This window comes from Canis lupus, chromosome 9 (genome assembly GCF_048164855.1).
Source record: "Canis lupus baileyi chromosome 9, mCanLup2.hap1, whole genome shotgun sequence".
NCBI classification, from domain to species: domain Eukaryota; kingdom Metazoa; phylum Chordata; class Mammalia; order Carnivora; family Canidae; genus Canis; species Canis lupus.
Genome location: NC_132846.1, coordinates 62,354,297 through 62,382,280, shown reverse-complemented (window position 1 = coordinate 62,382,280; position 27,984 = coordinate 62,354,297). Strand labels below are relative to the sequence as shown.

The 27,984-nt window shown below is 40.6% G+C and overlaps 1 protein-coding gene and 1 long non-coding RNA gene across 10 annotated transcripts in view; one reads left to right on the top strand and one right to left on the bottom strand.

Moving 5' to 3' along the window:
* Window positions 1-27,984, top strand: part of EFCAB11 (EF-hand calcium binding domain 11) — a 144,836-nt gene that overhangs the window by 101,042 nt on the left and 15,810 nt on the right. The window lies entirely within an intron of this gene.
* On the bottom strand, window positions 3-27,553 carry LOC140640373 (uncharacterized). Of its 4 annotated transcripts, XR_012037086.1 has the most exons (5): window positions 27,416-27,553; window positions 25,884-26,032; window positions 12,931-13,120; window positions 3,235-3,293; window positions 3-303 (listed from the first exon to the last, which is right to left on the bottom strand). It is a non-coding gene; the product is annotated as an uncharacterized lncRNA (long non-coding RNA). The 4 variants fall into 4 exon arrangements; XR_012037085.1 differs by lacking the exon at window positions 3-303 and having other exon boundaries at window positions 311-3,293; window positions 25,884-26,256; XR_012037084.1 differs by lacking the exon at window positions 3-303 and having other exon boundaries at window positions 311-3,293.

The window sequence follows — 27,984 nt, the reverse complement described above, 5'->3', positions numbered from 1 at the left end:
CTATGTATTACATCCCTGTGGTTTTTTATTTTTATTTTATATAAAATCTTCTACATATTACAGTCTCATTTGATATCCATTATTCTTCCATTATGACTTTGAGGATTTTAGAAGTCTTCTTCAGAGTGTTCTGCTCTGTTCTATTTTCTCAGACGTGAATTGTCTCATTCATTGGACTGTCTTTAATCATGCTGCACATGCTTGTATATTTTGTCATTTTCTTTTCTTTTCTGGAGAGCATAACTTCCCTGTGGATTTGCTTTACAAGGGTTCCTCTGAGGGATGGTTTTGAGATCCTTAGCTCTGAAACAAGTCATAAATTAAGCATGGCTTGGGAATCCCACTGCAGAGAAGTAACAATGTCTGAGCTCACGGGCAGTGTGGACTCAGACGTTAGTCAAGTATAGGCATCTTCATTTCTAGTCACAGGCAATTTGGAGGCCTTGACCCTAACTGCAATAATAGAACTAATCTCATCCCATCCTACCCCACCCTGATATCTGTGGTATTAGTCCCTTTCCCTTTGCAGATACAGAAACGTAAGACCCCCAGTTCTTTCTAGCACCTGCCCTCACCCCAATTTCACAATGGCCACAGAGTCTTCATCACTACTTATTACTGGGGGTCATTATCCTCTCCTATTTAGAGAGATGTACTTTTCTTGTTTTTGAAAATGCTTTTAATCAGCCAAGTCCCCAGCAAAAAATAGAATATCATTTAAATACTTAAATTCAAGAGATTTTAATGAAGAAACTATTTATGGAAGTAAGGACAGGAATAAAGAATCCAGCAAGGTCATTTAAGGTACCCAGAGACTAAGAACAGTGGTAGGCTGTCGCCACACTGAGTCCTAAAGAGGCAAAGGAAGAGATGTCTCTATCGGAGTGTAGGGACAGCTGGTGCTACCACTGAGGGGCCCCCTAGTAGAAGCTGAGTTTAGAGGGAAGTAGCTACCATTAGAAGGCAGGCCTGAAGTAGTGAGGGAGCAAAAAAGAAATATCCTATCCTCTCTCTTCCTACCCTCTTATCTCTTGCTAGTACCTTCTGCTGGCCAAACCCAGCTGAGAGGCAGCCAACCAGGGAGCCCAAGTAATGTGGTCCGGACGGGTACATAGCAAAGCAGAGAATGCAAATAGAAAATAGAACAGGCTTATGTGGTTTTAAAAAATATTTTATCTGTTACTTCTGTATGTGGCAGCAGACTGAAAATTTTCAGCAAGTGTTTACTGTGCCACGTTGACTCAGAAGTCTAAGAATTCCTACTTCAACCTCTTATCCAGCTGCCTCCTTCATTCAGTCACATCCCTGACGTTTGCACGCCTGGAGCAAGAGTACACATGGGATGCCACGTGCTCTGTGTGCATGTGTGTCTATGTACAGCCTATCTATCTACCTACCTATCTATATACATATATATACATATATATATATAATAAAGCAAGGTAAATATTAAATATATTTTCTCTTCCTACCTTGACAAATATACTTTAATAACAAGCTAGAAAAGCAAAGGCTTGATTAGAAACCATCAGTTCCTTGGAGGCCCACATGGGACATCTATGGCAAGGGGGGCACTGGCCCCTGGTCTGCGGCTGTGCTCCCTGTGGTGAGGGGCTCACACACTTGCATGGACACCACCCCTCACTCTGAGCTTAATCCACATCTCCTACAAACAGCTACTCTTTGAGCAAGCCCTTAGGAAGTGGCCTGCACAGGCACTGAAAGTAGGCTTAGTGCTATTTGGGTAGGGAATCAACCCTAGGGTCCCAAGTACCTGGAATATCCTTTAAAAGGTGGAGTGTGTAGCTTGGGTGGACACATCCCCTTGGTCCTGCACACTCTTTGTTCTCTGGAGAAAGGTGCAGCCAGATGAGGGCCAGAGCAGAACCTTCCAGAATATGGGACCCAGGCAGATCCCCTCTGGCCCAGGTCTAGGGCTGGTCCCATCACACTTGAACTTCTACTCAATTTCCTTACCCCTCTGGGTTTTTCTCAGATGGTGAGGCTCTTTTGAGGCTTCCTTGCTTCCCCTTCTAGTCTAGAACTGGGTCCATCACCCCCTAGGCAGTGCCCTCGACTTCCCAGCCTCTCGTTCTGTTACTCTTGCCCCAGGACCGCCTGACTCTTCACCTTCTGCCTTACACTGAGGTTCCCAAGCACCTGCAGTATGATCAGTGTAAACAGTCTAAATGTGTCCATCCTGGCTGGACCTCTGTGCCCCCATAGCCCTTCATTTTTCCAGACAGGTCTTTCCTGGTTCCCACAGGAGCATTTTTGAACCTCGGCTCCTTTATCAGGCTCCCGTCCAGCCGTTTCCCCTGTCACCGTCAGCAAACGGCCTTGCTCCTCATTTCTTAAGAAAAGTGAAGTCCTCAAAGCCACAGTGTCTTTCACTCCGTGCTCCCCTCTACAGTTTTACTGGCCACTGTTGATGGCCATGGGGATGAGGAGGATGGCGGTCTCACCACTCACCGCTGACCTGCCACCGTGACTCCTGCCTCCTGTCACAGTGGCCAAGGTGCTGTTCCCCCGCCCCATGGCCTCAGGCAGATCCCTTGGGATTCTGATCCTGTCTACTTCCTGGGGGCCTGAGTGCATCAGTTAGCCTCTGTGTCTGAAGCTCTGCATTTAAGCTGCACTCCCCACTCTGTGCTCACATCCAAATCCCTTCCAATCCGTGTGACCTCATTTCTGCCCCAGGAATTCTGCTGCATCCTCTCTGACCAGGTTCAACATGACCTCTTTGCTGCTAAAACCAGCAGGTGCTTTGGTTGTTCTTTGTAGCATTTGACACCAACAAGCCCACCTCCTACACGTGCTCTTTGCCCTTGACATCCGGGCTCTTCCTGCTTTCCTGGCCGACTTCCCCAGTCTCCTTCCCTAAAATGTTTTCTTCCTCAGAGTTCCACCCTCACCTGCTTTCTCTTCTTCATTCTACTCCCGGAGCCCGACCATGCACCAGGTGCTCCATCAATATCAAATTATGTGTGCAAATCAAGCTGCTGGTTTCAAATTCAAGCAATATACTCAAAAGTCTTTAAAAGTTTAAGCAAGAAGTAGCAAACTTTTTGTCGTAGGGATACACATTTCCAATTATAAATGATGTATTACTTATTGCAACTGCAGTCCACTGAGGGGAAAAAACCATAATAGCTTATTTCAGAACTAATACGGCTATACGTTAGCAACAGAAATGATGTAGCTATCTTATTAGAAATACAACAAAGAGATTACTTAGCAGCTGTCTCCCCACACTGTCATTTCATTTTGCTCTGTGGTTCTTGGCAGAGAATCTAGAAAAGAAAAAAAAATAATTAAGCCACTCTGTGTTCTCTCAAACTAAATGATCTCTGCTGTTCTGAGAAACAAATCTTAAAAGGCAATGTGTATTCCGTGATTATTGGAAATGGAACATTTTCGGAGGTTTTTTTTTTTTCCCTAGATATGCGGTTAAACATGATGGCCTCTTCCCTTCCAGGTCTTGTTGTAAAGTTTCTCTTAGCTTTATATTCCACACAGACAACTCAAGGGCCAAATGCCAGGCTGGGGGGCCATTGTTAGATCTTGAAACCCACTTTGAAAGAAAAGATTTCCACAGAGGTCTATTTAGGTCTGTCTTTTCATTGAGATAAAGAGATACCACATGTAGAACATTCATTTGTTTATTCATTCATTCAACAAATAATTATGTTAATAGCCACTTACCGTCATCTTAGAATGGATATTATTTAATGTGTGGAAAGCTACTTGGCAGAGAGATGCTGAGTTTATTTTTAAATTTATTTGGTCTTTACCTGCCAAGGCTTCTTTCCTCCACCTTCAGCCTGTTAGCAGGATCTATTACGCATAGTCACATGTGTCACATTGTTATGATTCCATCTGTCCCTGATGTAGTCGTCAGAACAACCACCTGAGTCGTGGTATCTTTGTGCCACTCTGTACTTAAGCAGGAGGAACAGCCTTATCAGCCCAGGAAAAGAAGGAATTGTCAAAATTAAACCAGAAGTCAGGACTCCATTGCCTGCTCATTAGCACAGTTCACACTTTTGCAGCCTAAGTATGAACTAAGAAAGAAATCTTGTGACCACTTTCATTTTTATGGGCATTTTTATGGCTAACGGGGAGATAGATGAAACATGCAGATTCCCTGGCGGAAGTTATTCAAGCCATTAATCTTCTGGCATTACCCACATGCCCAAGACAACACAAGGCAGAACTGAATTCAGTGCATAGCCCAGGGCAAGAACTCAAAGCATGTCAGTGTAGGAGTGTAAAAGTCATTGCCTACCGTGACACACATGTATGACTTGGGCTGCGTGTGAGGTCGTGGGGAGCAGTGGGGCTTGTGGCAAACTGGCGAGCTCCCAAGTTGCCTAAAGGTGCCCATGTTTAAAAAATTGAAAGACCCTGTGCTAGCCAAACAAACACGTGTCTAATGCCCCAGCTTGAGTTTTTTGGGTATTTTTTTTTAAGATTTTATCTATTTGACAGAGAGAGAAGCAGGGAGAGCAGCAGAGAGAGGAAGAAGCAGGCTCCCCACTGAGCAGGGAGCCCTATGTGGGGCCCTATCCCAGGACCCCGGGATCATGACCTGAGCCGAAGGCAGATGCTCAACCCACTGAGCCACCTGGGCACCCCCAGTTTGAGTTTTAAATCTCCATATCACACCTGTCCTCTGGCTCATTTCCTCTCTCCCCTTGCAGTTGTCTCGTCTCACTCTCCCTTTTTCCCAGTGCCCACCCCCCCGGATCTCCAACTGCTTGCTGCCTCTCAGACGGAAGCTGTAATCAAAACACTTCTACCTGTTTTAAGGAACAACTTGAACAAAATGTGCCTGTGGTTTGAGAGTGGTTGCTCATGTAGGAACCAAGCAGCATTTAAAACATTTTTTTAAATGTTTCAGTCTTTTTTGGTTTTTATATTACATATATGATACATGTTCTTTATTTAAATAATAATAAATTAAATAATGTAATCTTATTAAAATGCTGCCGTACCATTATGCAACTCACTTTTTCATATAATATAGATAGATTTTCATAATCATATAATTATATCACATTCTTTATATCACATTCTGCTCTTCCTTCAGCAGTTTATCAGTACACAGTAATTCACTTCACCGGTCCCTATTAGTGACATTTAAGTTACTTCTAGGTTTTCTGCTATTTTTCTGTCCTTATTCAGCTCTCTACATGCATATGTCATAGACCTCTCCATGGTCAGAACCTAACTCATCTTTTGCCCTGAAACTACTCTCTTAGACTTTTCCCATTTAAATGAGTGGTATCTCCATTCTTTGTGTTTCTTATGCCAAAAACCTCTGCATCACCTCAAGTTCCCTTATTTTTCTTCCATTCCATATCCATCATGTCAGCACCTCCACTGCCAAACCCTGTCAAAGCCACCACCACCAGCGCGGGCATCCCAGCCTGGCTCCATGCTTCTGCCTTTCCTCCACCCAGTCTGTGGGGGCAGATCCCCCCACAAGGGATCTTTTTTAAATGTGCCTCAGGTCAGGCCCCCCCTCTGCTCCCAACCCTCCAGTGACTTCTCATCCCACTTCAAAAAAGCCAGCGTCCTTTCAGTGGTGGAGAAGGCCTGAAATGATCTGCTCCCCCTCCCCCATGATCTCCATCCTCATCTGTAGCTCTCCTGTTGCCACATGCTGCTCCAGTCACACTTGCCTTCTCACATTTCCTCGGACACCCGGAAGCACTCCTGTCTCAGGACCTTTGCACATGTTCTGCTTTCTGTCAACAGTGCTCTTATTTTAGATATGCACAAGGCTTACTTCCTAGCACTTTCAAGTCTTTGCTCAGCTGCCCCTTCTCAGTGAGGTCTTCACTGGCTGGGGTATTTATAAAGAACACACTTACCAGCCTTCTCTGTCCTTCTCAGTGGTACTTACCACCCTCTAATGTCCTTTACAATAAAGGTTATTTTGTTTATTTTTACCCTCCACCCTGGAAGTAATGCGGTGAAGGCAGGAAATTTGTTTGGTTCTCTTGCTGAGTTTTCAATGCCTGGAAGAGTGTCTGCCACAGAAGGCTCACAATAGCTACTTGTTGAACAGATGTTATGTGTGTCACTGGTAGACATCCACATTACTCACTTCTTTGCTCACATGTGGGGCATTATCTTCAAGGGAAATTATGAGAGCAGAATTTCTGAGTCTAAAGGGTGTGCATAGTGGCACCTGGGTGGCTCAGTTGGTTAAGCATCTTACTTGATTTTGGCTCAGGTCAGGTCATGATCTCAGGGTTGTGAGATGGAGCCCTAGCTCCACAATGAGCGGAGAGCCTGCTTAAGAGTCTTTCTCCCTCTGCCCCCTCACATCATGTACATGCACATGCTCTCTTACTCTCTCAAGGTGTGTGGGGGGGTGCACCCTGCCAAATTGCTTTACCACGAGGCTGTACTATTTGGTATATATGATTATTTTGGTATATATGATAGGTAAAAAAAAATGTTTATAATATATATTTAATTTAATATATAAAACATATCTTTTTACATTTAAATATAATTATATACATGTTTATTTATTTATTTAGAAGAGAGCATAACCTGGATGTGGGGTGAGGGTACAAGTGAAGGGGACCTTTTAATTTAGGGATTCTTCATCTGGCATCCATGAATGTGGACTTCAATGGATACTTAACTTTTTTTCAGAAAAGTTGGTAACAAAGCACATTTTAGCAGTATCTGTGACTTTGTCACCAACAGAAATCACAGCTATTTCTGCAACATAATGCAGATGTTGTGGCTACCTTGAATTTGTTCCTCCTCTTTACAGCTTAGCAGTTAGTGAATCCTCCCTTCCTTCCTCCAAAATCCTCCTTTCCTTTTCCCTGCCACTCATTGTTATGCCACCAGATCTTGGCATTTCATATGATAATAAAGAAGCACCTATAACATATTACTGCTAATTTGTTTTTTTTTTAATATTGTGATGTTTATTTCAGTGCAACTGGTTTAATTTTATGCATTTAAAATCAGCCTTTAAGTGCCACAAGGGTCCATGGTGCAAAAACACTTAGGAACTCTTTTTATCCCAGGTACCATGAATCATTTGGAAGGAGTTACTCATAGAGATAATCATAAGGTATTTTGTAAAATTAAAGTGCCACAAAATTTCAGTATTAGAATAACAAGTATGGCAATATTCATATCTGTGACATCTTACATTCATTCACCCAGTGCATATTTATTAAGTGCTTCTATATACAATGCACTTGGTAAAGGGTTCCAGGTACCCAAGGTGAAGATGCTTTAGCTTACTGTGGAACATTCAGAGTGGCTCTAATCCAAGGTTTTGCATTAGGGGTGCACATCAGAACTGTCTACCCAGAGCCTTTCCTTCCTTCACTTGTGCCCCTCCTCTGCTCACCTCTGCATGTTGGAGGGCTTAGGCCTTGCTTCTGACTTTCTTCACTATCCATGTTCTCTCCTTTAGGTGGTCTCATGCTAGATTGGAACATCTAAATGCTGGTGATTTCTAAAGTCAGACCTTCAGACTGGATCTCTACCTAAGTTCCAGATTCACTGATATTTACCATCCCCACTTGGGTGATGATTCCTAGCATCCCAAACTTAATGTATCCAAACATATTTCTCCCTATTTCAGCAAATGGCTTCACCATCCACCCGTTGACTCTAGCTTAAAATTGCCCCAAACTTTTTGGATTCTCCTCCCTTATCCTACATCTCTGATCAGATCTATCTTCCTCCCTCCCTCCCTCCCTCCCTCCCTCCCTCCCTCCCTCCCTTTCTTCCTTCCTTCTTTCCTTCCTTCCCTCTTTCTTTAAGATTTTATTTATTTATCCATGAGAGAGACACAGAGAGAGGCAGAAACATAGGCAGAGGGAGAAGCAAGCTCTCTGTGGGGACCGCAATGTGGGGACTCGATCCCAGGCCCCCAGATCATGACCTGAGCCGAAGGCAGATGCACAACCGCTGAGCCACCCAGGAGTCCCACTGATCAGGTATTTCATCAGCAAATACCATTGGTTCTCTGTCCACAATACCATAGCAGTGCTACTGAAAGTGTGGTCTGCAGGTTGGTGCCAGTCCATGAACTGTTACTGATCTGTGATAAGTTAGGTATAGAAATTGAGAATAAGCATTAGAAGCTTTTATAACAGCTTAAAGTTGCTGTGATGACTTGGTGAACTCATCTCACTGAACAGGGTAGAGACCACTTCAGTATTGGCAAGCTCAACTGGGGAGTCATAAAGTACAAGTTGTATAATAAATAATCACGTGCAGTAGGACCATATTGTAACATATTTTATTAAGTTTGTCAACTTGTAACCTAAAAGTGTATAAAAATCTGTGAAAAGGTAAGCATTTCTTTTTATAACATATTTACAAGTTTTGGTTTTTAATTGACAGTTTTCATTTATATTTTAACATTGTTAAATAGGGGATAAAGTTTATATTAGTTATTTTTCACACTCAATTTATTGAAGCCCAAAACAAGCCCTACTGGAGGTTTTTTTTTTTTTTTTTAATTTATTTATTCATGATAGTCACACGGAGAGAGAGAGAGAGGCAGAGACACAGGCAGAGGGAGAAGCAGGCTCCAAGCACCGGGAGCCCGATGTGGGATTCGATCCCGAGTCTCCAGGATCACGCCCTGGGCCAAAGGCAGGCGCCAAACCGCTGCGCCACCCAGGGATCCCTGGAGGTTATTTTTGTTTTGTTTTTTGTTTTGAGAGGTTTTGGGGGAGTAAGAAAATACTTAGCTTTTTTGAACGTGGCAAGAGTATAAACCAAATGGTGAAAATGGAAGTGATTTTGAAGAAGCAAAGACCCAAGAGTTTGTATCAGTTTTCCTTGAAAGTAGGATCCCTCATATACAGAGTTCCGTTTATAGCTGTCATTGGTATTGACATCCTGAAAGCATAGTGTTTAATTATTTGTAGAAATGGACTGGCTATGAAGGAATGGAACCATCAAAACGTGTGGGTCGTTTATTTACAAAAATTAAATTCAAAACCACAAAATATTTTTGAAAGAAAGAGTCCTGGAGTAAAAAACTGATTAAAGCAGATGTTCAGTATTTCCCATATAAACATTAGGACTTTACATGCTTCTTAATAAGTAGTATTTCAGCTTGCCAAGCCTATCATCCACATACAGTTGCCAAGACACTGATGAAGATTGTATCAAAGGTATTTGTTTGGAAATGTTGGGTGACTCAACAACAAAGAAGGTAGCTCAATTACTACTTCCAGGGCCCCCATAGCCCTGCGTATTTAGGAACTGGCTAATACTATAGAAGGCTAACTCATAGAGCAATTAAAAGTAGCAACATATTTTTTCATTGCAGTGTGATAATCTCGTATTCCTGTTCATCATGGTGATAGGAAGATCTTTCTTTTTTTTTACTTTGTTGCTGATAAACATAACTAAGTCTGAACTAAATAATACTATGAAGGATTGATTACATTGTCAATCAATATGGTTTGGAGTTTACATTTTGTATGGGAGCACACATTCTGATGGAGTCGAATCAGAATTTACCCTGACTAAGGGGCTCACACTGGAATGTATATCAATGTGGTTTCTCTTGTGAGAAAGACCTGGGCTAGGAAGAATGGTAGAGCTAAACAATGGGCCTAGTGTCATACTAAAAATCATGAATTAGGTAAAAGCTGGTGTGTAAAGTTCTGGGTTATTCTCTTATGTTATATGGTAGTTTGGAAGCAGATCATAAACAGCTATTATGGCATGCTGAGGAACGATGATCATCGAGAGAACAAATGTTTGATAGCATTTGATCTACAGAACAACTCAACATTTCTGCAAAACAGAAGACAGTTTGGTCCCGGCTTGTTGAAGATATGAATTGGACAAGCAGGGTTGCTAAAGCTCTTCAGTACTTTTAATGATCTCAGTACTTCCATGCAAAGAAGAAATGCAACATGTTTTTCAAGATAAGATCAAAGGGTAAAAACGAAAGTTAGAAGCTTGGAGGAACAGTTTCTACAGATTATTACGGCACATATTCCATAATTTAACAATTATCAATGATGTAGGCGATGATCTTGATATTGCACATCTGTGAAAAGCTATCACAAAACGCCTTAAAGTTTGATAAAGCATTTTGAATTTTATTTTCCATCAAAAGAAGATCTAGGCCTAAAAAATTCATGGGTCCAGAATCCATTTCTTTCATCAAAAGATGATTTAAATTTAACTGTAACTTACAGGATACATTGCTGGAACTGACTTATATTTAAGTATTTAAAGGACTTTGAAAACAGAGTAGCACTTTCTTCATTTTAGATAAAATTTAAAAGTGAATAAACTGAGTTTACTGAAATTGCTCTAAAATCTCTTATTCCATTCAGTGAGACAAGTTTCTCCTCCTCTTTCTGCTCCTCCTCCTCATTCCTTTTCCTCTTCCTCTTCTTCTTAATTATTATCAAAATAAAATATAGAAACAGTTTAAATATACATTATCCCCTACAAGTCTTGGCAATCTTAGATAAACTAGTAATCAAGAAGCAAGTCTATTTGCTACACTAAAACCTTTAAATATTTCCATACACTGTTCATTCATACTCTGCCTATAACCTTTTTTTTTTAATATTTTATTTATTTATTCATGAGAGACACACAGAGAGAGAGGCAGAGACACAAGCAGAGGGAGAAGCAGGCTCCATGTAGGGAGCCTGACGTGGGACTCGACCCCGGGTCTCCAGGATCAGGCCCTGGGTCAAAGGCAGGGGCTAAACTGCCGAGCTACCTGGGCTGCCCTGCCTATAACCATTTAATACGAGGATTCATTTTTCCCTCAAAATGAAAAAAAAAAAAAAAGCTATACATGTAATAGCCTATGTATCAGTTGCCCATATGCATACTTCCAGCAAATAAGCAACATGTACAATTTTTGTACTTATTTCTTTTCCCCTATATTATGTTTACCCTGGTAGTATTTATTGCAATGTAATTTCCTGTTGGTTAAACTAATAACACAAAATTACAGCTTTTATCTTGTATGTCTTTTTTTAATTTTGTTTTTCTAGTAATTCATTTTTATTAATTTTTACAAAGTATCAGTTTGCAACAGACTGGAAAAATTTTAAAAGGGTCCTTCACCACAGAGAATTTAAGCAGCACTGCCTTATGGGACTGAATAGAAAATGAGAATTAATTCTCTTTGTAAGAATCACTTCTCTTACAAAGTCTCTCAGACTACCAGACATACTCTCAATGACTTTATTTTGAAAAGAAAATAGTAGTTGAGCCTGAAGCAGCCTCAGGCAGTGTGAAGTTCTGATGCTTGCAGGGGTCACCCGATGCAATTGGGAAATAGAGGAGGAAAGAAAATTAACACAAATCTAGTTTTTATGCCAGTGTTATAAATTCATAATTGCAAATATTGACTATTATAACAAGCCTTTAAAAATCATTGTTTTTCCATTTCTTTTTTTGTAATTTATTTAAATTCAATTGGTTAACATATAGTATATTATTAGTTTCAGAGGTAGGGTTCAGTTATTCATCAGTTGTATATGACACCCAGTGCTCCTCACATCACATGCCCTCCTTCATACCCGTTGCCCAGTGACCCCATCTTCCTACCCCCCTCCCCTCCACTAACTCTTAGCTTGTTTCCTAGAGTTAAGAGTCTTTTATGGTTTGCCTCCCTCTCTGATTTCATCTTATTTTTCCCTCCTTTCCCCTATGATCCTCTGTTTTGTTTCTCAAATTCCATATATGAGTGAAACCATATGATAATTGTCTTTATCTGATTGACATTTCACTTAGCATCATACCTTCTAGTTCCATCCTCGTCATTACAAATGATAAGATTTCATCCTTTTGTAATGGCTGAGTAATATTCCATTGTATATAAGTACTGCATCTTCTTTATCCATTCATTTGTTGATGGACATCTTAAAAATAATTTTACTTTTTTAAAATTTAAATTCAATTAGCTAACAGAATACATCACTAGTTTCAGATGTAGTTTTCAATAATTCATCAGCTGCATTGCAATATAGTAAGTGTTACATATTGGAGATCACAGATATACATCTCAGGTTATATATAAATATATTATTTAAAAAGCCCTAAAACACACTTTTTATAATGTGATGCAAATAGCTTAAAGTGGCTTTAAGTAAAAATGCATAGTGTCAGTACCAGGCATGGAATTACAAAGTCCTTTACCCCAGACAGCTTTAGCAGATGTGAAGGTGACAACGCATTCCCTGGGAGACAGAGTTCATATCTCAAAAGTGGCTCTGTGGATAATGGAAACGTTTCTGCGATGCACACATGAAGACTGAACAGAGTTTCATGAGCTATGATTGTGGAAAAAGCTCTGCACATTAGTTGGTAAGCTGTAGTCTCTCAGCCCCAAACCTGCCCTTCCATGCTCCGTGGGGTGAGGTGGGAACCAAGACCCTGGAAACCACCTTTCTCCATTAGCAGCTGTGTCTTGGCCCACTGGGCCTCCTGGGGCTGCAGAGAGTACCAGATGTCTGGAGAGGCAGCAGTGGCTCCTTCCTGTCTACTCTCTGTTCTGTGGGGGCCGCCCAAGCAACCACTCTTGACTCAGGACCTGCAGGTGGTTCTGCATCCCACCAGTGCCACCCTGCAGCCTTCTAGGGCCATCCCTTCTGTCTGTTTCTTCAGCCCTGACGATGGTGGAGGCTTCATGGACTCATAGTTACTACTATATTTTTACATTTTTTTTAACCGCATTGTTTCTGTTTTGCCTTTTTAGCCCTCCAATACCTGTGTAACCTATTTCTTTTATTAAATTCTCTCTTTTAAAATAACTGCTATGTTTCTGATCTTCTGACTGGATCCTGGCTGATCCCGACTTGGTACCAGGAGTGGGCCCGGGTGGTCTGGGGATGGTATGCTTGCATCTTTGGCCCTGAAACCCTGAGCTGAGGGACTTACCAGCACAAAGTGGAATGTGAGTAATCTGGTCAGGTGGTGGCATCAGGATTCATCATCCCCTCTGTTGAGATGGATGGTGACCTAGTGCCTTCTGAAGCAAGTGACTTGAGGCCACTGCACCCACCGTTGTAGTAGTAATGATGCCAAGAGTACAGAATGGCATGGCTCCCTCTGCCTGCACGCTGTATTCCTAGAAAAAATGACAAACTTGAGTCTTTAAATCTCCAGCTTGGGGCATAAATGGCAAACCTCAAAGGACTCTACTTGTCTCCACTGCCACCTCCCTGTGTGAGCCACCTGCTTCCTCCCCTGAGGTTTGCAGCAGCTCCCCCTTCAGTCCTCCATTCGGGGAATCAATCTTTATAGTGACCAAAGTACCTCAAAACCAGCTCCTCTGCTTAAAACCCCCATGACATCCTATTTTGCATCTAAAATAAAATCCAACTTCTTCAACCTCATCTCAAACTGCTTTTTCCCTCAGGATATTCTAGTCTTTCTAGCTCTTTCTGACCCCAGAGCTCCCATATTTAGGTACTTCCCTCTTGTTGGGATTCACTTTCCCTGGCTTTCTGCGCATGTCACTGCTTCTCCTCATGCATGGCTCAGGTTCCCTAATTTCCCAAGCTTCCCCGTATGGAGCAAACCTCCTACCCTCTCCCCTAGTGAGTGTGTCTTCATGGAGTCATTTCTTTCATAGCACCCACCACAGCCCCTACGCATCTCTTGTATGTATTTTGTGTGACCCACCAGACTGCATTCTAGGCAGAGACTTCTCTGGCCTGTTGGCTAGTGTATTATTAGGTCCTTGCTCCAATATCTATCACATAAGAGATGATCAATAAATACTCGTTGACTGAATGATCCTGGGAAATCATTTTCCATCAATTAATTTAAAATTTTAGTTCTGGAGCATTTCAATCATGCAGACAATACCCAGGTACCTGCCAACCAAATTTAACAGATTTTGACATTTGGCCATATTTACTTTGGATTGCACTTCTTTCTTTTTTTTCAAAAACCATTAAATGTAAATTAAACTTGTCCATTTTATCTGCATTCAAAATTATTAGCACAAGCTATACATGATGGTCTCATAATATCTTTTATAAAAAGACTGTTTATTTGGGAGAGCAAGAGAGAATGTGAGTGGACAGTTGGGGCAAAGGGAAAAGGAACAGCAGGGAGCCCAACATGAGCTCCACCCCAGGACCCTGAGATCATGACCTGAGCCCAAGGCAGATGCTTAACCGACTGAGCCTCCCAGGTGCCCCTCATAATATCTTTGATGATTATAGGATCTGCCCACTGTCAGCCCTAATAGAGGTAACTTGTAGAGTTGTTTTTTGTTTGTTTGTTTTTGTTTTTTTCTCCTTCTGAACAGTCTAGCTAGATAGAGGTTGGGACACCTGGGTGGCCCAGTGGTTGAGCATCTGCCTTTGGCTCAGGGCATGATCCCAGGGTCCTGGGATTGAGTCCCACATTGGGCTGCTTCTCCCTCTGCCTGTGTCTCTGCCTCTCTCTGTGTCTCTCATGAATAAATAAAATCTTTTTTAAAAATCTAGCTAGAGGTTTAGCAATTTTATTACTCTTTTTAAAAACCTTCTCTGGTTTCATTCATTTTCTGTATTATTTTTCCACTTTGTAGGTCATTGATTTTTGCTTTTCTTTTTATTTATCTTCATTTACTTCTACTTATTTCCTTCTACTTATTTTGGTTTACTTGCTCTTTTTATAGCTTCTTAAGATAGATATTTCAATCATTGATTTTAGTTTTCTGATGTAAGATTTAAAACCTTGTATTTCTATTTAAGCACTGCGTTACCTGCGTGCCACAAATTTTTTGTTTTCATTATCATTCAGTTCAGAACAGTTTCTAATTCTCCTTCTGTTTTCTTCTTTGACCCACAGGTTATTTAGAAGTGTGTTGTTTGATATCTGAATATTTAGAGATTTTCCAGACTTTTTTTGTTACTGATTTTTAATTTAATGCTGTTGTTTAATATCAAACCTTTTAAATTTATTGTAACTTTCTTTTTCATGTCTCAACATCTGTTTTGGTGAATGATCCATGAGCATTGGAATGGAGTGAAAATCTCTTAGATATTTAGACTGGGGCTCTTTAGATGTCAGGTCAAGTTGGTTCATGGTGTTATTTAGTCTTACTATTATTACCAGTTTTCTGTCTCTCTGTTCTATACTGAGAAAGGGTATTAAAATAATCAGCTCTAATAATAGATTTGTTTATTCCTCCTTTTAGTTCTCTCAGTTTTTGCTTTATGTATTTTGTAAGCTCTTATTAGGTACATACACCTTTAGGATTGTTATATCATCTTGTTTAATTGATTGGCCTTCTTATCATTATGAAATATCTCTTTACCTTGGGCATATTCCTTGTTCTGAAGTGATATTGATATACTCACTCCTTTTTTGTTATGATTAGTTTTTAAATATTTTACTGTTAATTAGTTTATGTCTTTCGAAGTGCATTTCCCAAGGATAGAATAAGGGTGAGTCTGCTTTTGTATTCATCCTGGCAATCTCTGCTTTTTAATTAGAATGTTTACAGTATTTATATTTAATGTAATTATCCATATGTTTAGATTTAAGCCTACCATATTCATATTTGTTTTCTGTTTCTTCTACCTGTCCTGAGTTTTCTTTTCCCTCCTTTATCTTTATTTCCAGTCTCCTTTCTTTTTATATGTAGATCCAATTTTCCATTTTGTATTATTTTTCATAAACCTAAAGAGCTTCCGTAAAATTTCTAGTAGTTCATGTCTACTGGTGACAAATTTTTTCAGCTTCTGTTTGAAATTTTTAAAATGGTACTTTCATTTCTGAAGATTATTTTCTTTCAGTATTTTAAAGTTGTCATCCTAACTGGTTTCTATTGTTTCTGATGAAAAGTCAGTGGTAATTTGTATATATATATTTTTCTCTGAACATATGTGTCTTTTTCTCTGCTCTTAAGATTTTGTTGTGTTTGTTTTAAACATTTTGATTATGGTATTCCTTTTATAGTATTCTTTATTTATCCTGCTTAGGGTTTGTTTAGCTTCTTGGATCTGTGGGATTTTAGTTTTCATCAAACTTCAACAAATTTGGCCATCATCCTTTAAAAAATTTTTTTTTAATCTCGTATTTTGTGATACTCCAATTACACAGGTCCACTCAATATTGCCCCACAAGCCACTGATGTCCTTTCCATTTCTCTTTCAGCCTTTTTTTCTAGACTCAATTTGGAAAGTTTCTATTTGTATTTTTTTAAGATTGCAAAAGTTTTCTTTTGGAAGATCTGATATGATCGCTCCCATTTCATGAATCATTTACTTCAGATATTACACTTTTCATCTCCAGTAGTTCCATTTGGACATTTTTGTATCTTCCATTTTTCTTTTCATTATGGTCATGTTTAAAAAAAAAAAAAAAAAAAAAAAGTCGTGGGAACGCCTGGTGGCTCAGCAGTTGAGCATCTGCCTTTGGCTCTGGGTGTGATCCCCAGTCTGGGGATCGGTTCCTGCATCAGGCTCCCTGCAGGGATGCCTCTCCTTATGTCTCTGCCTCTCTCTGTGTGTGTCTCATGAATAAATAAAATCTTAAAAAAAATAAGAATTTACAAATTTTTAAAAAATCATGAAGCAGACTTATAATTAAAAGGTTGTGTCTATTGATTCTATGGTCTTTGTTGTTTCTGGTTCTGTGTCTATTGACTGACTTTTCTTCTGCTTGTGGGTCACATTTTCCTGTTTCTTAGCATGTTATAGTGTTGTTTTGATTTGATTCTAGCATTACTTTATTAGTTTTCTATTACTGTGTGGCAACTTACCACAAACTTAAACAGCTTTAAAAAGTGCCTATTTTTATCTCACAGTTCCATAGGTTTTAAGTCTCTTGTACTCCATTGGGTTCTCTGTGTAGGGTCTCAGAAGGACAAAATCAAGGTGTTGGCTGGGCTGGGTTCTTACCTGGAAGTTCATGGGAAAAATATGCTTCCAAGATCATTCCGGTTGTTGGCAGAATCTACTTCCTTGTTGCTATAGGATGGAGGTCCTCAGTTTCTTGCTGCTGGCAGTCAGGGCCTACTCTCTGCTCCTAGAGGACACCTTCAATCCTTTTCATGTGATCCTCTCCACCTTCCAACCAGCAGTGATGTGTTAGATCCTTTTTGTGCTTTAAGTCTCTCTGACCTCTTCTTCTCTTTCCACCTGGAGAAGGTTCTTTGCTTCTAAGGGCTCACATGATTAGATTAAGTCAAGCTGGATTATCTCATCTCGATAATATAACAATCACAAGAGTGGTATCATATCCCATTGCCTCATATCCATAGGTTCTGAGGACTTAAGGAATATGGAATCTTGGGGTGCCATTCCTAGAAATTCTATCTACCACAGTATGAATGTAATGATGTTAAGAGTCAAGATTTTGATGTCTTCTTTTAAAAAGTATTGAGATTTCCTGCAGTTTTAAATTTACTTGCAAATCAGCTTGATTTTCAAGGCCTCTTTATAAGCTTTGTTACTAACTTAGCCCTGATCTTGAGGTATATGGCCTTTCTGGTGTCTGCTCAATTATCAAGGTGTCCAGTGAGATCTCTCCACTCTCACTAGTGGGAACCTCAACATGTACAAGCCCTGTATGAGGTCTGGAGGTGGCTCAGCTGTCTCATCCCTGCAAATTCCTTTCCCAAGCCATTAGCTTCTCACCCTCTTCATGTCCACAGGATATCCAGCTAGACATGGGAAACCCATGCAAATTTCCAGAGCTCTTTGTCTGCATAGGTCCTTCCCCACAGTACTCTACCCCACAAATGTCAGACCTTTGGTCACCCCCAACCAGTGGTGCACCAAAGGTGGATTGGAGGGAGCAATTCAGCCTAGGTGCTGGAAATTTGAAGGAATGCTATCTGAGATAATTTTAAAACAATTATAAAAATGACTAAAAGTCTGTCTTTTAATTATCACCATGTCTCTGCAATTCTGATTAATCAATGATAAAATACTCTTGAGGTAGGGGTTGGGGGTGGGAGGTAGGACCTTTGTTGGCTTATGTTCTCAACTACTGCTGAGGTTTCTTTGAGTTTTAAAGATACATATATAAAGTTCAAATTGCACATTGTTATTTCTTCACTCTATTAAACAGCTACATGTGTTCATTTTGAAAGTGGCACAGTTCAGAATCATTTGAACTGGCTTCAACTATAGTTTGTGTTTCCATCACCCTGTGGTACAAGAAACTGCCATGTTTAAAAATGGATTTGGTGTACACAATGATAGCACATGGCTATAAAGATAAAGAAACAATTTGAGTTATTTAAATCTGTCATTTTATGTAGCCACTTAAGAGTTGAAGTTTGTGTATAAAATGTGAAATAGTGAAACAGTGGGAAATGTGAGGCATCACATTTGTGTTTGTTAAGCATAAATTTTAGTTTATACCTGAACTATTTTACTAAATATGAATAATATTTTATAAAGTGGTATTTATTCTTTTTTTTGCATTGTTAACTGTTTTAAAACAAGAGAATAAATCAAGAAAATAATTATTACTGATTATTACATGACTATTGCTGGAAGTAATATTGTTATATAGAGGAAGGAGTGTCAAGAAGTGATATGCTCCTCATCCCAGCTGAGCTAGACCACCATCCCCTGCTTGAATTTCCCTTCCCTGCACCTCAGTCCAGGTAGTACCTCTAGACAGAAAGCCAGAGTAGCCCTGGGGTGCTCTTCACTTGTTCCTCCTCTCAGAGATCTTAGGTCTCATAGGTCATCTCTGAAAGCCATTTATTTTTTTAATATTTTATTTATTTGAGAGACAGAGTACACAAGCTTGAGGGAGGGGCAGAAGGAGAAGCAGATTCCCCACTGAGCAGGGAGCCCAATGAGGGATTGATCCCAGGACCCTGAGATTGTGACGCTTACCTGACTGAGCCTCCCAGGCACCCATGCCATTAAAAAACTTTTTTTTTCATCATTTATGGTAGAAGGGCTAGTCTGGTACCCTCCAGGTTGGATTTAATTATTTGGTTATATTCCTGTTCCCTGGGTTAGCCTATGAGTTCCATAAGTGTGAGAGCCATCTGGTATTAGAGTTCTCCAGAAAAACAGACACAACAGGGTATGTACACATAGGGGGAGAGAGATTTATTTTAAGAACTAGCTCACACAATGATGCGGCTGGCAAGTACAAAGTCCATAGAATAGGCTGCAGGTTGGAGACTCAGCCAAGTTTTCTCTATGTGCAGAAGAAGCAGAACTGATTCTTCTCCAGGAAAACTTCACTCTTTGCTCTCAAGTAAGGCCTTTAACTGATTGGATGAGGCCGCTCTGCATTATGGAGGGCAATCTGCCTTACTCAGTCTCCTGATTTAAGGATTAATCACATCTACAAATTTTCTCCTCAGCAACATCTAGACTAGTGTTGGACCAAACAACAGGGCATCATAGCTTAGCCTAGTAGACACATAAAATAGAACATCACACAAATGTTATTTATTTTTACACCTTCAGGACCTAGGGCGGTGCATAGGAATTAAAACCCAACAAACAAGAAGTTGTGGCTGGGAACAAGGAAATAACACTGGAAATAAGGCTGGAAATAAAGGTTGCAGTGGCTTTGACAGACTTACGTGAGGAAGTTAACTGTATTATGTGGGCAGAGTGGGAGTCTTCTCACAGCTTTTCTGAGGGAAATACATGATGTCATCTGTCTTGATGACCACGTGAAGAGCGAGATTGAGTGTGCAGAATCATTATGGTAGCTAGAGGGGAAATGGCAAGGAGCCAAATAATGCAGTGTCCTGGGGATGGAAAGATCAGCATGGCAGTAGTGGCACCAGTGGGAACGAGCAGAGAGCCCGTGGAGGGAGTGTAAAGAGAAAGCAAAGAGGCACAAAAATAGTATCTTGTTGGAGAATTCTGCATTTACACCTCCTTTCTTTGTCTCCTTAGTGCCAGGACTTTCCAAATGCGTTGGAGAAAGCTTTAGAAAGATGTTGATAAGACCCTAAAAAATAAGCCAACGTGAAATTTATCGCAACAACTCCACATTTATACCTATAATCCCTTACTTTAAACTGTTAAGGTTTCTCTGTGACCTATTCCAGTCTTTGGCCACATGTAATCATTGAATTTTGTGTAGTTATAATAATACTGTGTATATCATTTCATGTTCTCTCCTGAGGAAGTTTATATCCACATGACCTTCACATATATTATGTTTAACAACAGAAAAGCTTCGTGGTAAATTGATGAGACATAATTTACTGAGCTCCACTCCTTTTGGTAGACATAGGGATTTCCTACTGGGTTTTTGCCATTATAAAAGATGCTGATATAAATGGTTTTCTACCTCAAGTACTTTCAACATCTTTATTGCAATAGAATTGACATGCAATAAACTATACATAAAGTGTGTAGTTTAATAATTTTTGACACGTGTGCATAATAAAATATCACTACAGTCAAGATAATGAAGATGTCCATCACTGCCAAAAGTTTCCTTGAATCCCTTTGCAATTATTCCCATCTTCCTGCTCCTTCCCACCTCCCTGCTCCCCCTTCACAGGAAACCACCAAACTACTTTCATCCATGCAAATTAGTTCCCATTTTCTAGAATATTGTATAAATGGAACCACACAATATGTACTCTACTTTCATCTAGCTTCTTTGACCCAGTATAATGATAGGAGATTTATCCATGTTACAGTGTGTATCCGTGGTCCATTCCCTTTTAGTTACTGAGTAGTATTCCACTATGTCAATACACCACAGGTTATTTAGCCATAAATAATGGACATTTGGATTATTTTGGTTTTTGACTGTTGCAAACAAGGCTCCTATGAACATCCAGGTACATGTTTTTGGGTAGGAGCTTTCTTTTCTCTTGGGTAAATACCTAGGAATACAATGGCTGGATTATATGGTAGGTGTATACTGAACTTTTAAAAATCAAAGTAGGGTTAACATACAGCGTTATATTAGTTTCAGGCATACAACATAATGATTCAACAATTCCATACATTCCTCAGTACAATAAATGTAGCCACCATCTATCACCAAATAACATTGTTAAAATCTTATGGACTATATTCCCTATGCTGTACTTTTCATTTCCAATAACTTATTTATTTTAGAACTGGATGTTTGTACCTTGTAATCCCCTTTATCTATTTCACCCATCCCCCCACTCACTTCCCCTATGGCAACCACCAGTTTGTTCTCTGCATTTGAGAGTCTACTCGTTTGTCTCCTTTTTTCTTTGTTTTGTTTCTTAAATTCCACATATGAGTGAAATCATATGGTATTTATCTTTCTTTGATTGACTTATTTCACTTAGCATAATACTCTCTAGCTCCAACCATGTTGTCACAAATGGCAAGATCTCATTATGGTGGAGTAATATTCCAGTGTGTGTGTGTGTATGTGTGTGTGTGCGTGTGTGTATGTACACATATACATACTGTATCTTCTTTATCCATTCATCTCTTGATGGACAATTGGGCTGTTCCATATCTTGGCTATTGATAGAGGTGTACATATCTTTTTAAGTTAGTGTTTTCATTTTCTTTGGGTAAATATCCAGAAGTGGAATTACTGGGGTCATATGGTATTTCTATTCTTAACATTCTTTTTAAAGAGATGACTTTTGTTTTATTTTTTTTTAAGATTTTATTTATTTATTTATGAGAGATACAGAGAGAGATACACAAGCAGAGGGAGAAGCAGGCTCCATGCTGACATGGAGCCTGACATGGGACTTGATCCTGGGTCTCCAGGATCACACCCTGGGCTGAAGGCGACACTAAACTGCTGAGCCACCCGGGCTGCCCTATTCTTAACATTCTGAGGAAACTCCGTACTGTTTGGTTGCACCAATTTTCATTCCCACCAACAATGCATGAGGGTGGTTTTTTTTTCTCCACAACTTCATAAACACTTGTTATTTCTTGTTTCTTATTTGAGCCATTCTGACAGGTGTGAGATGATACCTCATTGTGATTTTGTTTTGTGTTTTTCTGATCAGTGATGCTGAGTGTCTTTTCACACGTCCGTTGGCCATCTGTATGTCTTTGTTGGCAAAATGTCTATTCAGGTCCTCTGCCCATTTTTTCAATTGTATTATTTGTCTTTTGGGTGTTGAGTTATATAAGTTCTTCATGTATTTTGGATATTAACCTCTTATAGGATAGATCATTAGCAAATATTTTTTTCCAGTTCAGTAGGTTGCCTTTTCATTTGTTGATGGCTTCCTTCACTGTGCAAAAGCTTTTTATTTTGGTGTAATCCCACTAGTTTATTTTTGCTTTTGTTTTGAGAAGACATATCTAGAAAAATATTTCTACAGCTGATGTCAAAGAAATTATTGCCTGTTTCATCTAGGAGTTTTATGGTTTCAGGTTTCACCTTCAGGTCTTTAATCCATTTGTATGTTTTTGAGAAACTGCCAAACTTTTCCAAAGTTTTTAATTTCCACCAGCAGTAAATGAGACTTCCAGTTGCTCTACATCTTCATCCACAAATGATCTTTGCAAATTTAGCTGTTTTTGTAGGTTTGCAGTGTTTTATCTTCTTGTGGTTTCCAATCATATTTTCCTAATGACTAATGATTTTGAAAATTTTTTCATGTGCTTGTTTTCCATCCATATATCTTCTTTAGCGAAGTGTCTTTTCAAGTCATTTGCCCATTTATTATTGTGTTGTTTGCTTTCTTGTTACTGCATTTTGAGAATTCTTTATGTATTACTTTATCAGGTACATGCTTTGCCAAGATTTCTTCTAGTCTCTGGCTTGTCTTTTCACTCTCTTAACAATATCTTTTGAAAAGCAGAAGTTTTTAAAGTGTACTTTCTTTGGACACATTTTCAGAAATAGGATTAAAGGGTCAAAGAGTATCATCTTTTGTGTGTGCATGGTTCTAGTTACCTCTTGTTGGACTGCCTTTGGAGTTTGAAACACTGTCCTTAGGTAATAGTAATATGTTCCCTGGGGGCTTGCCAACTCTGGACTTTATCACTTGTCTTTGTGTTTGCTATTTTGGTGAGTGTAAAGTGTTACATTACAGTTTTATTTCATTCCACTCATATGACAAGTTGAACAATTACTTAAATTTGGTATATATAAATTTTTTATTCTTTGATACTTTTATCATTGGAAATTTTGACTCATTCTTATAGATTTGAGACAGCTTTTTTATATAATTTAGAAGTAAAAATTTATATACAATATTTATCACAAAATATTTTTGTATCAATATTTACCTTTTATCTTAGTTTTATCCTCCACCCTGACCACCACCTTTTTGTAATTTCTCTTGTTTTTTTTTTTTTGTTTTTTTTTTTGTTTGTTTTTTAAGTAGTAAATCTAAGTAGCCACTTGGGGGTAAATATATTATTCTGTTTTCTTCTAAATTTGGGAAGTTGTATTTTAAATTTTTCTTCACTATAATTTTATTATGGTTTTATAATTCTATTTGGTGTAAAGTAAGGGTCTAAGTCTCTATTTCTTAATATTATTAAAGAATAATCTGAGCAGCTCTCCTTTCTACTGCACTCAAATTGTCCTATATTAAATTCTCATATAACTTATGTCCTATTTTGAAATTCTGTGCTTGGTTCCCTCAATTTCTAAAGTCAGCAATGTACTTTTAATGTGGGTTGCTTTATGACACAATCTGATATTTCCTATGGCAAACAAAACTAATCTCTGATAGGATTTTAATATTTTTGGGGATCCCTGGGTGGCTCAGCAGTTTAGTGCCTGCCTTTGGCCCAGGGCGTGATCCTGGAGTCCTGGGATCGAGTCCCACGTTGGGCTCCTGGCATGGAGCCTGCTTCTCCCTCCTCCTGTGTCTTTGCCTCTCTCTCTATCATAAATAAATAAATAAATCTTTAAAAAATATATTTTTATTTTTTCTTCTATAATATATTTATATTGAACTGATATATCCCACCTTAGGTTAGTTACCAAGTAAGTTCTCAATAAATGTGTGTTAGGTACGGATAGGTTTTGTCCTTGGTATAAGGGAAATGGTTTTTTTTTTTTTTTTTAAGGTTTATTTATTTATTTGAGAGAGAGTGTGTGGACTCATACGAGCAGGGGAAGTGGCAGAGGGAGAGGAGAGGGAGAAAGAATCCTCAAACAGACTCCCCACTGAATGTGGAGCCCAATGTGGGTCTGGATCCCAGCACCCTGAGATCATGACCTCAGCTGCAATCCAGAGCTGGCCAGCTTAACCGACTGAGCTGTCCAGGTGCCACAGGAAATAGATTTTTGAAACAAAAATTTAATAGCTGTTATTGCTAAAAAGGAATGCTACTGTTATTTTGGAGAATAAGTTTTATATGATATTTTTGAATTATTTTGTTTCTAAAATTCCTAGTAGATTTCTTTCAGTTTCCTGGGTTTTTATAATCATAACTTTAGCAATTAGTGATGTTCCTTTCTTTTTTATATTTTTTTTAGAGGTGGGGAGGGTCAGAGGGAAAGGGAGAGAATCCCAAGCAGGCTCCAGGTGCAGTGTGGAGCCTGACGTGGGGCTTGATGCCAAGACCCAGAGATCATGACCTGAGCGGAAATCAAGTCAGATGCTTAATCCACTGAGCCACCTAGGCACCCCAGTGATATTCCTTTCTAATTTTTCTTACTGTTCTTCCTGCCTTATCAGCATGACAAGACCCTCTAGTAGTTTATTAAACAACTTGTCTGAGAAAGAGTATCTTTGTTTTTGACTTTGCTTTTAGGAAACCTGTCACTAATACCTGTTTCCCCATTAAGAACAATATTGGCTTTTTATTTTAAAGTCTTTGCTTTGCTTAGTTTCGGAAATTAAAAGTCTGAAACATACATTATATTTTATAAAATCCCCTTTTAAGCCTTCTAATATACAAATACAGTTGACTCCATAACAACATAGGGCCTCGGGGCACCAACTCCCTTGGAGCTGAAAATCTGGGTATAACTTTTGACTCCCTAAAACTTAACCACAATAGCATACTGTCGACCAGAAGCCTTAACCCCTAACATAAACAGATGATTAACACATAATTTGTATATGTATTATATACTGTATCCTTAGAATAAAGTAAGCTAGAGAAAAGAAAATATCATTAAGAAAATCAGAAGGAAGAAAAAATACATTTACAGTACTGTATCTCTGTTTATTGAAGAAAATCTGCATAGAGTCTCCAGGCCAGGCTGGGCCAGGGGCAGCAACAGCAGTGGGCCTGGCCTAGGGGGATGGCAATGTTCTGCAGCTTGGTGACCTTGACTCAGCAGAGGCAACAGTACAACTGCCTCATCTGCCTGGAGGTTGTGCCACCAGCTTGTGGCCATCAGCAGCTGTGTCCACACTTGAGTGCCCAGCCTCCAGGAGGCGCTTGGGCAGAGGGGCCCCTCCAGGGAGGTACGTGGGGGCCCAAGGTGCTCAGCCACCCAAGCACAACTGGGAAGGCCAGCATGTGGAGGATCCCAGGGGTGGGGACACCTGGGGCCTGGGGCTCCCTGCACAGCACTGTGCCCGCTCTCTGGGACCTTTTGATTCAGCCCAGCTTCCTGCCAGCCCTGAGTGCTGGATCCAACCACCCTGTGGGCACATGGGGCAACCTACAACCCTGCTCAGTCGTGGGGCCCCCAGTGGGCTGCTGATGGCCTCCATGGGCCCCCCTGTCCCCAGATACTCAGAGGGCAGCAAAGGAGAACTCTGTACCAATCACCTTCAGTTGGGTTCTGTGGGCAATCATAAATATATGTCTTGTGGCTTTTGCTGTCAACCCTACAACAACAACCAAAAAACAACAAAAACACTGCATATAAATAGGTCCCCGTAGTTCAAACCCATGTTGTTTCAAGGATCAGCTGTAATTATGAATGCCAGCAAAATATGCTAGGGGTGAATTAACTATATTATAAAAAGAACACATTTCTTTTTGCTTCACAAATTTTTCATCACTTACTCCTTTTGCAGAGACTTGAGCACTCATTTGTCTTGTTGTAAAGGCTCCTGTAGACTTCATGTTCTCCCCTTGTCTCAGCAGTGTCTCCAATCTGGTCATTCCATTTTCCTCTTGATTCTCATTGATTTTAGTTTTTTCAGGTAGGTGCTCTATCAAATGAGTCAAAATTCCACAATCTTCAGGATATCCCTAGGGGTATTCACCCTCCTCTAATAGTTTCTTTCCTCACTGTTGCTCAAAACTCAAGTTTACAGCTATCCATGTCATATTAATTAAAAAGGATTTCATAATGAAATTTCTCTAATTTTGATACCCATGCTTCTACTAAACTCAAGTTTTGCTGAGGGCTCTTTTCTTAAGCACAGCCCAGCATCTGTGGGAGAAAAATATAATTAAGAACTTTAATGGGAAATTTTCAAATGTACATTTACTGCCTAATTTTTAAGAACTAATATTTTGAAGCATTTTTCTGTACTCTCCCCCACGCCCCCCCCCCCCCAATTATTGGAATGATCTCTGTGCTGTTCCACAGAGATCTGGGGAGCACACTGGCTGGGAGGTCGTGATCGGGGCATTTCGGATCCCGCGTTCTGCGTGGCTGTGAAAAGCTCTGGACTGACCGCACAGCACAGTGATCCTGCTCCGAGAATTCATCCCATTTCCCCACGTAAACCTAGAACCAGTTGGAAAGGAGCAGCCCTGAGGCCTTTCTTGTTCCTAGTGCTACGCGCAGTGTGTACAGAGCTTTGAGCTGGTGGTGGTATTCTACAACTTGGCTTCTTCTTTCAATGTAAAGTAGGACCTATATGGATTTTTGACAAAGGTCCTCATGATCTCCGAAAGCCCAGAATTCTTATGAGCTGGGTGTGGAACCGAGCTGTCCATCAAGAGACCTGGTTTACTATCCTGGTTTTGATGCCAGTTGGATACGTAACTTTCGGTTAAGTTGTTTTATGCTTCTGAGCCTTCATCTTCTCCTTTGTAAAATGGGGAAAAAAAAAAAAAAAAAAAAAAAAACCAAGTAGGTTGGGTGATTTCTAAAGTCCATTAACGGGGAAGAAATGGCCACACTGCTCAGGCAGAGGGTGGGACTTTGGTGGCAGGCTAGAGCGGCCTTTCTTCCCCGCTGTGGAGGCGCGAGGCTGCAGCAGGGGGCGCGGGGGTCGGGGTGGGGGTCGGGGTGGGGGTCGGGGTGGGGGGGGGGGGCGCAGGCAAGCTCCCGCCTCTGGGCGCTCGCGCAGGCCCAAGCCCGAAGTTGAGCGGTTTTGCCCCCGTGGGCTGAGTCTAACTACGAAGAGGGTTTTGTTTTGCCTTCTCTCCCCCGTGGGAGCTGTGTTCAGTGAAACTTCCATACGTGGATATATTTGTCATTAGAGAGTGTCAAGTGAGCCGCAGAGCCCGACCACGCAGTCACCGGGAGGCCGCGGGCCGGGAACGAGCCGAGCCGCCTTCCCGCCGCCCTCCAGCTCGCTGCTCCCTCCAAAAGCGCCGCCCGCCGCGTCTTTCCTCTCATTCCTTTCTTATAAACTCACATTCCGCAAAGCCCTCGAAGTGCTAAATGTTTTTCCTTTGTTGGCCATCCGGCTCCAGATGATTTCATCCAACGTGAACGGCCCCTTAGCTCTTCACTGCCTGCAACGGGGCGCCGGCGGGCGCGGGCAGGGGCAGGTGCGCGTGCGCGGAGGCCTGGCAGGTGGGCGAGCGCACGGCGGTGTGCGCATGCGCGGAGTTGGGGGGGGGTCGCGCGGGGGGGGGGGCGCGGGGGTGGGGCTCGGCCCCGAAGGTGACAACCGCGACTTATACACTAGTTGAAAAACACCCGCCACGTTCCTGCCGAATGGGAGACAACCGTCGTTAGTATTTTGGCATTATTTCCTGTTCCTCTCTGGGGTTTTGTTGTTCAGATAAGTAAGTTGTTTTTTACTTTGTTGCTCTTCTACCATTTTGCTGTTTTCACCTTTTTTTTTTTTTTTTGACGATTTTATTCATTTATTCATGGGAGGCAGAGAGAGAGAGAGGGAGAAGCAGGCTCCACGCAGGGAGCCCGACGTGGGACTCGATCCCGGGACTCCAGGGTCAGGCCCCGGGCCGAAGGCGGCGC